Genomic DNA, 12,111 nt, shown 5'->3' with positions numbered 1-12,111 from the left:
TCTGCAGGAGCTGCAGACTGGACTTGCTTCTCAAATGCTGACTCTGCAAGACTGTCCTCAGACCATGAGGTCGGAATCTCTGCTCTCACCATGTGCTCCCGCCCACAAGGGGTTTTTATATTCCCCTAGTGAGGTGTCAACAATCTCCAATCAGCTTCCAGATTGCTTTACAGTAATACAAAGGATATAATTAGATAACAACATTTCACAGGTTAACTCTTGCTTTGCCAGACAGATGCTTCAAGCTGTACAATGACTAAGTTTCCCATGTTACAGATCTCCTAGTGAGGTAATTGAACTCACCAGGTAGCTACTGGCATGAAGAATGGCATTTTCGCAATTCCTACCTATCCCATGCATTGGAAGGGTTGTTGCACAAATATACCTTGAGAATGCTGTAGCTACACTGATGCAGAAACCCTGAATTAATCCCTGAATTGAGTGGTTTAGCTGAAATTTCTTTGATAAAGTTATGCTAATGAGGCTCTGTCCCCCCTGTTGCTGGCTTGGCGTTTCTCCTTTTACCCTAATTATGCACTGCGTTGTCTCTGACAGGCAGAAGTATTCAATCACTGCACCAACCCAAAGCTGCTGTGTATGAGTCATCCAGCTCAGGTTGATTAGTCCTGTCTAGACAGTTCCGGAAGCTCTGTGTAATGTGTTTATGAACGGCAGCCAACATACAACTGAGCTTTCCCTAAATCTTATAATTGTTTTTTGAGCAAAGCCACTTGGATCAGGGATTAAACAAGATACATTTCTGCATCCTCAAGGTATGTTTGGTTCACAGTGCATAAAAAGAAATGTTAGATTTCCTTTAAATGAAACCTGTGCTAAAAGGAACCATGGGGGGAGGGGGGGATTTATCACAACTCTGAGGAGTGTTTTTTTGCATGCAAAAAGTCACATGTTTTTAACTGCACCAATTATTTACATATATTTATTATATGTATTAAGATAAACAAAACAATAACGGGACTTGTTATATATTATTGCCAAAAAACCATTGCAGTTGCACTTTCTCAGCACAATCTGGGCACAAAATAATGACTGTTATTGTTTTTAATACATACTAGTAGTATTGCCTTTGCGTCCGGATATTCCAGTTTATTGGGTTACCATGGCCACCGCTGTGCGCACTATATGACCAGACTAAGCCGGAAGTATTGTGGGTTCATGCATGTGCCGTTGCACCCAGAAGTGAGATCGCGAGAAGCAATTTCAATCTTGACACCGATCTTCTTGTGGGTGTGCGGTGCTTGAGATTTCCGGATGGTAGTTATTTAAGGTGTCGCTTTCACTTCACTAGTTACCCCTGAGGAAGCCAATCCTTGTAGTGATATGTGTGAGGAGCCTGGCACCCCCCTTCTACTTGGAAGTGTTTGCAGGTATTGTATTTTGTTATTGCATCACTGTTTGATGCAATAATATTGCTATCCTAAACATTTTATAATGGAGCTCCTCTTCATGAACGATTGACTTTATAGAGACAGTTTTGCATTATCAACTGCTCTATATTGTTTCAGTATGGTGCCGTCTCGGTTAATTTTTTAATGTCAAAATACAGACATGCAACTTTTTGGAAACCAAAACACAAGTTGTGAAAAATCCCTTTGTATTAGGTCGAATGACACTGAGGATGACTTTTCTGAGAATACCAGGTTTGAATTCAGTGTGCCGCAAGCTACAAGAACCTGTTGATATAATAAAAACCTAGTGACAGGTTTCCTTCAAGGTGGTCATGCAGCTGTTTTTTTTATTGTGGTAACTCTACTGTTTGCCCAATGTGAGAAAAGAAGGATTGTGCATGTTTACTTTAAAAAGATAAGTCAGGGTAAAAGGCGGCACATGTATGAGGTTGTAAGGCTTGAGTCTTGAGTATCAATATTTTAGTCATATTTATTCAAGGAAATCTACCACAAGAAACAGGAAATATAAACTAGCAGTGCTTCCAAGTTGCTCTGCTCACCCTTGGTATGCATCTTTTTTATATTTCTTTTTATAGTCTTGTTTTCTGAAAAATCAACTTTTAAAAATATGCTAATGATCCTGAGGGGCTCTGGAGGGCATCACCAGAGTCCCTCCAGGCTCTGTGGTCTCACTCACATGCACACCCCCAGCAGCTAGTTCACCCCACCTATGTCTTCCTTTGCTCTAGCCTTTCAGCCGGCCTTCTGGCAATTTCCATACATGCGGGGACAGAAGCCGGGCTGGGCAATGCAGAGCTAATTGGTCTTGCGTGGGAATTGACGATATCTGGGTGATCTCATAGGCTGGGTGGGGGAAATAGGAGGGATTGACTGACTGCTGGAGGTGTGCATGTGAGTGAGACCACTGAACCTAGAGGGGCTCTGGTGACGCCCCCCAGGCTCATTAGAATATTTTTAAAAGTAGATTTATTTGGGAAAACACGGTCATAAAAAAGAAATATAAGAACAGATGCAAATAGGGAGTGAGCAGAACAACTGCTAGTTTATATTTCCTGTTTCTGGTGGTAGATTTCCTTTAATAAAGATAACTAATATATTTATAGGATATCTAGCTTAGTGCTTACATTAGTACCAAATCAGTTATTATGTTGGTTTTTTAATCAATGTATAAAAATCTTCTTTTCATTGCAATCCTACACCACTTTGTTCCACTATGCACAGTTATGCTACTTTTCCCTCATTCCCTAGCCTGGGAGCAGAAGATCAGGTATACGGCCATTTCTAAATATCTGCTTGAATATAATATATGATTGTAACCACCAAAGTGTCAGTAATTTCTGCAGGCAGCAGATGCGGACAGTGACATGGTCAGTGCAGGCATATGCTGTACATCAGGGATGTGTCTGTCAAGGAGACAGCATGTATTTTCTGTACAGATAGGGCTGAGATTACTCAGCTGATAATTCTGAGTCCGGCAGCATATCATTTTCAGGTTATGCTCTCCCACCAAGCCATTTAACAATTTGATTTTAGGAGGTAGGTGAATTATTTCCATGAAAAATATATAAGCATGAGGAAGCAATTTTTCCCCCAGCGTGCAATTCCTTTGCGAGAATTTACATTCTTCTAATTTCCTGGTTTATCGCACCACTTATTGCACTCCTGCAGAGGTGCAGAATGGCATCAGTACCAGCATCACAGGGATGTATGATCTATGCACTGAGGAAGTATCTTCTCTTTACCGACATCATGTTCATTGCTTAATTTACTTACTGTGACAAAGATCCAAATGTCCCAATCAAGTTAATTTAATCCTTTTAATCCTGGAGGGAATTCCATTGCATCGTACATCTAAAATGAATGGCTGGTCCACATAAAGCGATATAAAGCACTGCACTAACAGGACAGAGCTCCATATGAACAAAGAGCATACATAACCACCACAGTGTAAAAATGGATGCTACATTAATTGTGAATGTGTAGACTTGAAACCTTAGATTTGGCTTTAAAAATACTATCAATTTTTGTTAGAGAATGGCAAGTACAGCAGGTTCCATATACGCCCTTAGAGACTGAGGACAAACATATGATTTTACAGCCTATATTGTAGCCTTATACAGTACTGCAGTGTACAATGTAAGTAGCTGAGCATGCTGCGCATGAAAATTTTTCCGATCCCTGGGGTGATGTCACAGCTCAACACCAGTACCAATGAGACCCGATGTCCCCATTCTTCTTCTGATGCGCCGACGTAGAATGACCGCCATAAAAAGCTGATAGGGTGGTCATTAAGGGGTTTAAAGGAAATCTACCATCAAAATAAACATTAATAAATCAGGAGATCTTGCTGTGACTGTGGTAATCTTCTTATATTTGTTATCCATGGCCTCCTTCCTTCTAAAATCAACTTTTAAAATTATGCCAATGAACCTGAAAGACTCTGGGCAAGTTATCAGAGCCCCTCTGTGCAGCAGATTCACAAGCTGTTACAGTGTGGAAGGAGCAATTCCCTCCTCCCACTTTGTGATCACTGTGCAGGGGGAGGGTGAGACGGAGGTGTGCTGCTGCAATATAACAACAGCTTGTGAAGCCAGAGCACAGAGGGCTTTTGTAACTTGCCCATAGCCCTTCAGGCACATTAGCATAGTTTTAAAAGATTTTAGAAACAAATGGATAACAAATACATGCTTAACTTTTGTGGCAATTTTCTTTCAAAAACTCAGCTTATAGTGAATGAACTATTCACAGTTATATGTAAGCTTCCATTCACCCCACTTACGTAGTTCTCTCTCTCTTTTTGGAAAGAAGCACAATACTGTAGCTGCGGCTGAGGCTATATTCCCCTCTTTGGCGCCACTTGCTAGTTAGCTAAGGTGCATTATGTAGACATTAGGAACTATGACAGACAATTTGGTAAAGCTGGGAAGTATAATTGTAACAATCAGGCCCGGCGCCAGCACCCGGCCAACCCGGGCAAGTGCCGGGGCCCCGGGGTACTGGAGGGCCCACTTGGGCCCTTGGATCAATTGTACCAGTGTCGCTATAAGACACTGGTACAATTGATCACCATCCGGATCGATCACTTTTCTGCCTCAATGCTGCGCTGGTCGGGAGCGCAGCATAGAGGCAGAATCTAAAACTCACCTGTCCCGGGTTCCCACGATGCAGCGCTCCGCAGGGTATGCGACGGCTCTGAAGCCGGCGCACATTATGACGTCATCGGATCACGTGTGCCGGCTTCAGAGCCGGTGCGTACGGGAGGCCCAGGCCGAAGACAGCTGAAGGCGCTGCTCCGGGGGAACCAGGAAAGGTGAATTCTTTTTTCTTTTTTCTTTCCCGGAGGGTGGGGGTGTTCAGTGTGTCATCAGGGAGAGGGGGAGGGGGAGGGAGGGGGTCAGTGTGTCATCAGGGAGAGGGGGAGGGGAGGGAGGGGGTCAGTGTGTCATCAGGGAGAGGGGGAGGGAGGGGGTCAGTGTGTCATCAGGGGGAGGGGGAGGGAGGGGGTCAGTGTGTCATCAGGGAGAGGGGGGAGGGAGGGGGTCAGTGTGTCATCAGGGAGAGGGGGGAGGGAGGGGGTCAGTGTGTCATCAGGGAGAGGGGGGAGGGAGGGGGTCAGTGTGTCATCAGGGAGAGGGGGAGGGAGGGGGTCAGTGTGTCATCAGGGGGGAGTTCAGTGTGTCCGGAGGGGGGTTCAGTGTGTCTGCAGGGAGAGGGGGGAGGGAGGGGGTCACTGTGTCAGCGGGGGGGGGGGGGTTCAGTGTGTCCGGGGGGTTCAGTGTGTCCGGAGGGGGAAGGGGTTCAGTGTGTCCGCAGGGGGAGGGGGGTTCAGTGTGTCCGTAGGGGGAGAGGGTTCAGTGTGTCCGCAGGGGGGTGAGGGGGTCAGTGAGTCCGCAGGGGAGGGGGGGCAGTGTGGCCACTGGAGGGCGGCCCACGGAGGGGCCCACTAAGGCTCTCTCTCCCAGGGGCCCACTAAAACCTGGAGCCGGCCCTGGTAACAATGAAACTGCTTTGGAGAGAAATGTTGAATCTACATGAGAAAATACCATACAAGTCATTTATGGAGAAGTTATGACCCTTTTTACCAGTGAAAGACATATATAAAAAAAATAAAAATACTGGAAAACACATGTATACAGTACTCCATCTAAAATGGCGTTCATATACAACACATTAACTGACGATTATATTAGAGGGAAACATACCCATGGTAGACATTCCTTCTTAAAGGATCAAGCTGGAAAAAACCAAATAAGAGACCTGAGTGAATGTGAAAAGAGAAAGGCAGTTTTTCAATCTCAATGCAATTAAGTGCTGTACTTTAGATTTTATCAGTTGTTTAACAAGCCTGAAAAGCAAATGTTTGCCCAGGTGGCCCAGCTTGGCAACTCTCCCATTCCCAGAGAGAATATTTGTATGGTGTGTACCCAGGTTTCTGTAGAAAAGTACTGTAATATCATAGATGATAATAACAAGTATAGTTTACAGCAAGCAAGTATATGGAGGACATTATTCACTCTTATAGCTTTCTTTTCTTTTTTTTTGTAATTTATAGTACATATTTTAAAAAATAATTTAATATCCGACACCTGGAGACCCGGTCCTGCTTCCATGGCTAGCGAAGGAGCAGCAGAAAGCTGCAGCCAGGTGTAAAGACGTTGCTGCAGACTCTGGACCTGACTTTAGACGGTCAGGAACAGGTTAATGCAGTGTGTCATATTTATCTTTATAGCCCAGATGTTTGTTCAACTTGTGGCCTCTAAAATTGTCCCATACTTGCACTTAATTAGTCCCAAAACAGAGCATGCTGGACCCAGACTTACTTTTGGGAGCTAATATTTGGGACTAAAAAGGCGCACACCATGAATAGTCGCAAAAGTGAGACTAGACAGGCAACTCATCACATGTAGCACAAAGGGGAAAAACTTAAGATACATTGCAATGATTAAGTCGGGTTACTCGAATATTACCGTTTTGCGCCGATTTTCCCTGAATTGCCACAGGTTTTTGGATTGTGGCGCATCAGCACCAGCATGCAAGCGGCGGAAATTGGTGGGCGTGGCTGTCAGAAAACCCGACGGATTCGTAAAAAACGCCGTATTTAAAAAAAAGTGTCGCTTGACACATACTTACCTGCACCCAGGGTAGCTTGGTGAACTCTAGTGAACTCTGACGGACTTCAGCGCAGCAGCGACACTTGGTGGACATCGGGCGCACTACCTTAGTGGATCGCCGGAAGACCCGAATCCTCCACAGAGAATGCGCCGCTGGATTGCGACAGGACCGGGAAAGTAAATCTGCCCCAATGTACCAAAGGTGTGATGGTTAAAAATAGAACAAAGAATAACGCCGGTTCACCCACTCTTCTGGTGTCAATTCATCAACCACTTTCCAGTTAACGGTAGGTGCTCGATCGACTGCCCTCTATCCTTGGACTAATAATGGTAAAAACCGTGTGAAGACTCCGGCACTCTGAACCACACTGGAAACTGACTTATAGCAGAGAATCCTTTATTGGTAAAATCTGTGCAGACAGTAAGCAGGTACATCAAATCAAGATCAACGGTGTGATGGTGGTGCATCTTAATTATTTTCTTCCATGCCACTCAAAGCCAACGCATTACAGCAGGGGTGGATTATGACTGCCATGTTCCCTGCATATATTAGCCTATACGCAGTGTGGGGAATTGCTCTGGTAGTTGACTGGTAGCAGTGCAGGAAGCAGTGACACACGCAGGTTTAAAGTCCAACTTAAGTGTTTATTCACACTTGCAAAACAGAACACAACTTCAGCCTTGGCTTAGGCACATGCAAAAACATTACAAAAGTAATTCCTGCCTGGCTAGGCGCTGTCTAATACATTTGACGGACCCTAGCTATCCGGGTACCAGGCTGCCTGGCACCCGCTCTTGGCCAGCAGTAGTACAGGAGACCCTCAGTTACCTTTGCTGTGAGAATGCAATCTCGCTTTCAGCTCTCCAGGTAGGGCCTCTCCTACTGCTTCTGGCCTGCAGACTAAATCAGGCCCTAACGAGGCCTGTGACCCGCACCTGTGGGCAATTCACAAACCCAGGACCGAAGCCCGGGTGGAGTAGGAGTCCCACTACCAGCCTACCCCTACTCCATAATAAGCAGGCCCAGTACGGACATTACAAATGTGTCTGTGTTAGCTAGGCCAACACAGACAAAACAGACTATTCCTGCTTATCATGTCTGCATTAACCCTTGGGTTACTGCAGACAAACCCAGGGCTTTTACCAAATGTATTTCATCTGCCTGTAGGACAGATAGCGGTTTTCCCACACAATACCTCTTACTTTCTCACATACCCTCCCCCTCAGTTCAGACCCACCGGGGCAAACTCCTGACATTAAGCAATGCGTTCGGGACAAGGCATCCGCATTGCCCTGTAGATTCCCGGCTCTGTGCTCCACCGTAAAGCTGAAATTTTGGAGGGACGAGAACCACCTAGTGACCCTGGCATTCTTCTCCTTAGTTCTACTCATCCACGTGAGAGGAGAGTGGTCAGTTATGAGACGGAACTGTCGTCCCAGCAAGTAGTACCGTAGGGACTTCAATGCCCACTTTATCACCAGACATTCCTTCTCTACGATACTGTACTTTTTCTCTGCTGGCGTGAGCTTCCTGCTCAGGTAGGTAATGGGGTGTTCTTCTCCATTCACCTCCTGAGAGAGGACAGCTCCCAGCCCTACATCTGACGCATCCGTCTGCACAATAAACTCTCTCTTGAAGTTTGGCGTAATAAGGACGGGGGATCCACACAACGCAGACTTCAAGACCTGAAAAGCACCTTCTGCTCATTCCACCGCACCATAACCGGCCTTTTACCCTTCAGCAGGTCTGTCAGGGGAGCGGACACGGTGGCAAAGTTTGTATAAACCGTCTGTAGTACCCGACAATGCCCAGGAATGCCCTGACTTGTTTCGTGCTCACTGGTTGAGGCCAACCCTGTATAGGGTCAATCTTGTTGACCTGAGGTTTAATTATACCTCGACCGATCACATACCCCAAATAGTGTGTCTCCTCCATTCCCAGCGCACACTTCTTGGGGTTTGCAGTCAGGCCCGCTGCCCTTAGAGAGTTTACTACGGCCTGTACTTTGGCCAGGTGACTCTCCCAGTCTTGGCTGTAGATGATAATGTCATCTAGATAGGCGGAGGCGTATCTCCTATGTGGCTTTAACACTATATCCATTAACCGTTGAAAGGTAGCGGGGGCCCCATGAAGCCCAAACGGTAACACAACATAGTGAAAAAGGCCCTCAGGGGTAACAAAGGCTGTCTTTTCTTTAGCCCTATCTGTCAGGGGTACCTGCCAATATCCTTTAGTTAGATCCAGGGTGGTGAAGTACCGAGCACCCCCTAGTCTCTCAATAAGCTCGTCCACCCGGGGCATGGGATAGGCATCAAACTTAGACACCTCATTCAATTTTCTAAAATCGTTGCAAAATCGCAACGTCCCATCCGGTTTGGGAATTAGAACAATTGGACTGGCCCACTCACTTTTGGACTCCTCAATAACCCCTAGCTTCAGCATCTTCTGAGCTTCTTCTGATATGGCTTGTCTACGAGCTTCAGGGACTCGGTACGGCCTTAATCTTACCTTTACTCCTGGCTCAGTTACAATATCATGTTTAATTACAGATGTGTAGCCTGGCAACTCTGAGAACACATCTGTATTTCTTGCTACAAACTCTCGAGCCTCTCGCTGTTGCTCTTTGGTTAGGGTATCGGCTATTCGCACTTCTGCCTCCGGCACAGGCTTACCTGCAGCCTGTGAGGGTATCGCAGGAGGTGGACTAGCCAGAACCATCTCTGTATGCAGACTCTCTCTGTCTTTCCAGGCCTTTAACAGATTTACATGATAAGTCTGCTCGGGTTTTCTCCGTCCGGGCTGACGTATCCTGTAGTTCACCTCTCCTATTTTCTCTATAACCTCATACGGTCCTTGCCATTTAGCAAGAAACTTACTTTCTACAGTGGGGACTAGCACCAACACACGATCACCGGGATTAAAGGTCCTTACTTTTGCTGACCTGTTATAAACCCGGCTTTGAGTCCTTTGTGCCTCCTCCATATGCTCTTTGACAATGGGCATGACAGCCGCCACCCTGTCCTGCATATCTGAGATATGGTCTATTACACTTTTGTGGGGGGTGGGCTCTTGTTCCCATGTCTCCTTGGCTATGTCCAGGAGACCCCTGGGATGTCTGCCATACACTAACTCAAACGGCGAGAACCCAGTAGAGGCTTGTGGGACCTCTCGGATGGCGAACATTAAATATGGCAACAGTACATCCCAGTCCTTCCCATCCTTGTTTACCACCTTTTTTAGCATACTTTTTAAAGTTTTGTTAAACCGTTCTACCAATCCATCTGTCTGAGGATGGTACACAGAGGTGAGTAACTGTTTAATATTAAAGAGCCGACATAGCTCCTTGGTGACTTTTGACATAAAAGGAGTCCCCTGATCTGTGAGGATCTCCTTGGGAAGTCCCACCCGGCAGAACATGACAAACAACTCTTTAGCAATTAGTTTTGGTGAGGTGTGCCGTAGTGGGATGGCCTCAGGATATCGGGTAGCATAGTCCATGACTACCAGGATATGCTGATGCCCCCGAGCGGATTTAACCAAAGGACCGACCAAATCCATGGCGACCCTTTCAAAGGGTACCTCAATAATGGGCAGAGGTACCAACGGACTTCGAAAGTGTACCATGGGAGCATGCAATTGACAATCAGGGCAAGTTTCACAATACCTTTTTACCCTATCGTACACTCCTGGCCAATAAAAACGCTGCAAGATGCGTTCCAGAGTTTTTGTGGCACCTAGGTGCCCTCCCATCACATGCTTATGTGCAAGGTCCAACACCATCTGACATCTGGCACCATTAACTGCTCCCGGGTTTCACCGTGGACCTTATCAATGCGGTACAATAACTCCTGATTTACCACCACACAAGGGAACAACTTATCCGCACCTGGGTGCTGAGGTACACCATTAATCTCTACCACATTTTCTCTGGCGCGGACCAGAGTGGGGTCCTGGAGTTGTGCAGTACCAAAGTTGTCACGGGATACCTCCAAATCCGACAACTGCAGTCCTGTCACTACCTCCTCAGTTTCGCCTGCCATAACATCTATGGGAAACATTACACTTCCATCTTCTGTGGCGGTCACCCCTACGGCAGGAACTCCAGAGTCTGGGTCATCAGGTTCGGGTTCAGAGATCTGACCAGACAACACAGGAGAACAACCCCCCAACTCTTGGTTTCCCCGCCATAGAGTCCAGAACATGGGGAAGTCCCGTCCCAAGATAAGGTCATGGGGCAAGTTCTTGACAACCGCGGCCTCATGTAGTGTCTCTCCACAAGAGGTCTGGAAGTTAATAATTGTGGTGGGGTAGTCCTTTACGTCCCCATGGATGCACAGGACACCAATTGTGCGCCCTGTGACTGTCTTAGGGTCTATGAGGGACCCATTAATCAAGATCACCCGACTGCCTGAGTCCTGCAGGGCCAGCGCTGGATGCCCTGCCACAGTCACCCGGCACAGGTGGCGCTCATCAGCAGAGTCGGGGCTAGTAGCTGTGTAGACAGGGACAGCATAGAGAGAAACCCTTCTGGCGGAACTGCAGTCCATGGGCTCTGAGGAATTGGGGCAATGGGCTGCAATATGACCTGGCTCATGGCAGGTCCAACAGGTGGGAGCCTCCCCCCTCCTCCTCCCCTGGGGTACATCCCGGACATTGGGAGTTGTCTTGCCCCGGGAAAATGTGAGTGACACGACCTTCCGTGCCTTAGGGCCCGTCTGGGTATAAGGGGCTTTCTTTGTTAGGGCCTGAGTGGCAAAAAACCTCTCCACCAACCCCACCAGCGCCTCGGCATCAGACGGGTCCCCGTGTCCCACCCATTGTTGGATCTCACCCGGCAAGGCCCTCAGGAAGCGGTCCAAAACAACCTTATCGACCATCTGGGCTGGGGTGGATGTCTCCGGCTGAAGCCACTTGCGGACCAAGTGAACAAGTTGGTGCATTTGCCCCCTCGGTGGTAGCGCCTCCTGGTATCTCCAGCTATTCACTCTTTGAGCGCGTAGATGCTGATCCACTCCTAGTCGGGCCAAGATCTCTGCCTTTACCTTGGAGTACTCCCGGGCATCCTCCTCGCTCAGGTCGTAGTATGCCTACGAGGAAGGGGACCAACAACCCTGCCCAGTGCTGCTGTGGCAACCTGTCTCGGGTGGCCACCCTCTCAAAGCCTGTCAGATAGGCCTCCACATCATCCTCAGCGGTCATCTTGGTCATAGCTTTGCGGACCTCTTTCCTGGTGTCCTTCACCGTCATTGCTGGGACAGTCCTTTGCTGAGCAGTGGTCAGGACTGTTACCTGCTGGAGCAGCAATCTGTTTGTCTCTTGCTGCTGCACATTGGACTGGACAAGCTGCTTGATTAACTCCTCCATGGCTGTGGCTTGCAGCTTTAGTGCTGTCGACTTCCAGGACATGCACTAGTGTATACTTCGCTGCACTTTGCCCGCTCCAATCCACCATGTGTGGGGAATTGCTCTGGTAGTTGACTGGTAGCAGTGCAGGAAGCAGTGACACACGCAGGTTTAAAGTCCAACTTAAGTGTTTGTTCACACTTGCAAAACAGAACACAAATTCAGC

The sequence above is a fragment of the Engystomops pustulosus genome, chromosome 5 (assembly GCF_040894005.1).
Source record: "Engystomops pustulosus chromosome 5, aEngPut4.maternal, whole genome shotgun sequence".
Classification (NCBI taxonomy): Eukaryota; Metazoa; Chordata; class Amphibia; order Anura; family Leptodactylidae; genus Engystomops; species Engystomops pustulosus.
Note: the sequence above shows the minus strand (reverse complement) of the source record.